The 3,154-nt window shown below is 40.6% G+C and overlaps 1 long non-coding RNA gene across 1 annotated transcript; it reads left to right on the top strand.

The window, feature by feature from the left end:
- Window positions 1-148: 148 nt before the first annotated feature.
- On the top strand, window positions 149-1,303 carry LOC140679535 (uncharacterized). Its single transcript, XR_012050944.1, has 3 exons — window positions 149-285; window positions 843-1,001; window positions 1,178-1,303. It is a non-coding gene; the product is annotated as an uncharacterized lncRNA (long non-coding RNA).
- Window positions 1,304-3,154: the final 1,851 nt, after the last annotated feature.

Raw genomic sequence — 3,154 nt, 5'->3', positions numbered from 1 at the left:
ACTTTTCAGCAGCACGTCGCCGTCGTTCGCCGTCTACTGAAGCAGCACGTCGCCGTCGTTTGCGTGGTGTACTGTGCTCCGCGTCTTGCCTCTTGCTCTCCACCTCTCCTCCCGTCTCTCTCGGCTGTCACCCTTTTATACACCGACAGATTAACTGATTGTGCTCAGCTGCCCGACCCACGCACCTGTAGTCCATTTGGACGCGAGTCCGCAGGCCACGCCCCCTCGCCGCCATCTTGGACCGGGCCCCGGTGTCGGACCGCCGGCCCCGCCTCTCCACAAGGGGTTAGTGCATCTGCCTCACAATACGAAGGTCCTGAGTAGTCCTGAGTTCAATCCCGGGCTCAGGATCTTTCTGTGTGGAGTTTGCATGTTCTCCCCGTGACTGCGTGGGTTCCCTCCGGGTATTCCGGCTTCCTAGAGCTCCCACCTCCAAAGACATGCACCTGGGGATAGGTTGATTGGCAACACTAAATTGGCCCTAGTGTGTGAATGTGAGTGGGAATGTTGTCTGTCTATCTGTGTTGGCCCTGTGATGAGGTGGCGACTTGTCCAAGGTGTACCCCGCCTTCCGCCCGAATGCAGCTGAGATAGGCTCCAACGACCCCAGAAAGGGACAAGCGGTAGAAAATGGATGGATGGATTATAGATGCATACAGTGTCAATAATTATGAAATGAATATAGAAAATCACTTTTTTAATTGACTTTTCCTGTTTGTATGTAGCTACAATCTTGACTGCACACCTTTTGGCACATATTAAATGTGTGTGTGTGTGTGTGTGTGTGTGTGTGTGTGTGTGTGTGTGTGTGTGTGTGTGTGTGTGTGCGTGTTTCTCTTCAGAAGTGAACCAACCTTTGATGCCAGCTACAACATATTCTGCGAGAGGATCATCCGCCAAAGGATAATTGTTAATCAGGAGGTGCTGAGAATGAACCAGCTACGACCAATGTTTTTAAATACGGTACAAAAACATGAAGATTGTGATGCTTCAAACTACAGGTAAAAACAAAAGCCTATTTTGGCAGCGATGTAAAACACTTTTATGCTGGAAAATATCAAAATAATAATAAATAATTAAAAAAAGGCTTTGATAGTATATTTCAACTACTCATACTTATGAATATATCTTTATTTACACCCTTGTGCTCCTCTTTCCCTGTGTTCTTATGTTGCAGGCAGGATAAATTAAAGAGAAGGCTGACTCTGGACTTTCCCCAACTGGTGTTTCAAGCGCAACATCTGCAAACTGGTTTTTGTTGAGACATTGTCTGCAAATAAGCTGATAGACAGGCTACCTCATCCATCAGGTACAGACACAACTGAGTCAACTGAAGTAAGCCAAGGTGAAAGTGACACTGAACACATGGCAAGAACACCAGCTGGTCCGCAAACTACTGAGAACACGAGGACACTTTATAGTGCAGCGCTGATATTGAAGCAGCTGCTATGTGACTCTCCCGGTATGACGTGCCTCTGGCCACCCACATCAGATGTTTTAAATGTGTGCCATTCCAAATCTGTTGTGCCACTTGAACTGTACAATGTGATTGCTTGGATTGTAGGTGCAACAGAGGAACCGGCATTAGCCTGTTATGTTGATATTCCAGAAGATGTGAACCTAAAAGTGATATCTGTTTGTCAAGACATTATGTATCTTGCATCTAAAGGTCGGAGGCAGGCACCCAAATCATTATGTCTTGGTCTAAGTATTCGGCATTTAACAGGTTCCTCACAAGTTGTGTCACTGCTGAGTGGACTAGGACATTGTGCTTCATGAGACATTCTCTCAAAAGGTATAATGTCTGCCCCTTCACCCAATGGCAATGGATGGCACATTGAGGATGGTGAGTTAAAAGTGACATGGATGACTACAAATCCTGCCCCTGATAGTGTGTTAAAGGTAGTCCACTGCAGCTGCAAGCAGAGCAAATGTGAGACAGGAAGATGTTCCTGTATGTCTGCAAGACTGTCCTGTACTGATTTGTGTCGGTGCCAAAATGGTGCCAATATTTCCATGGAAACAGAGGATAAAAGCACATGGGAAGATGGCTCTGATGATAGTGATAGCTAAGAGATGAACAATGTCTTCCTCGTTCAGAAACCGCAAAGTCACACTTAATCAGTTAGTTCTGTAATAAAAATGTGAGTTTTTGCCCCATTTGAGAAAAATCCCTCAGAGTATTTTACTATTTCTTTTGTTTCAGTTACTTAAGTTAAATACTTTAAAAATAGAACGTGAGGTTACAGTGCACTTGACCTTAAAAAAATCATAATAATCATAATTTGAGTTTGTGCCAAATTTGAGGAAAATCTATCAAATAATTATTGAGATATGGCTTTAACAATGTGCAAAGTTAAGACGAAATAATAAGAAAATGTAAACAAAAAATACTCAAGACCTGCCGTGATATCAACACATTGTTTTGTTCATGTAAATATTGTTTTATACCACATTGTGTACAGATTCTAAACTGTATTGCATTTTTTGTTGTATTTCCATTTTTCGGCATTATTCGATATTTTGATTGATGTCAGCCATTTTGGGCCAAAGTGTTCTTTATTTTATTTTGTTTTTTACTTCCTCTTTTAACACAGTATCTACTGAAATGTTTAATGTATAAAACATCATTGTTTAGCAAAATGTACCATGTGTATGTTCAATTGTACAGGTTGCTGTTCACCTATTTTGAAGCGTTTTTTAAATTGTCTTTGTATGTATCATGGTTTAAATTCTAATTAAAGTATACCAATGCTAAAATACTTATCTCAAATGTTAAGTATATGTATTAATGTCAATTTGTGAGAGATATTATGTTTCCAGAATGAATGTAAATACATTTACAAGAGAAAACAGCTGCATAAGATTTTTGTTTTTTTGTAATTCCTATGTTTATACATTTATGGCTCTAAAAAAACCCGCCGGAATATTTTGCGGAGAACTTTTAACCTAATGTCCACAATGGCATTGTGCAAGAATGCAAAAAAAGAGCTGATAAAACATTAGTTTTATCAGCGAGGAAGACAGCATTTGTGTTTACTTTTTGTCAGATCCAAGTTTTAATGCTCTGCTGAATAAATGAATCACTATGGCTGCCAATATGGAGGATTATATAAATATTTAAGATCAAACATTTCCCTTAACAGGTAGAAAA

This window comes from Nerophis lumbriciformis, linkage group LG18 (genome assembly GCF_033978685.3).
Source record: "Nerophis lumbriciformis linkage group LG18, RoL_Nlum_v2.1, whole genome shotgun sequence".
NCBI classification, from domain to species: domain Eukaryota; kingdom Metazoa; phylum Chordata; class Actinopteri; order Syngnathiformes; family Syngnathidae; genus Nerophis; species Nerophis lumbriciformis.
Note: the sequence above shows the minus strand (reverse complement) of the source record. Positions and strands in the feature narration are given on the sequence as shown.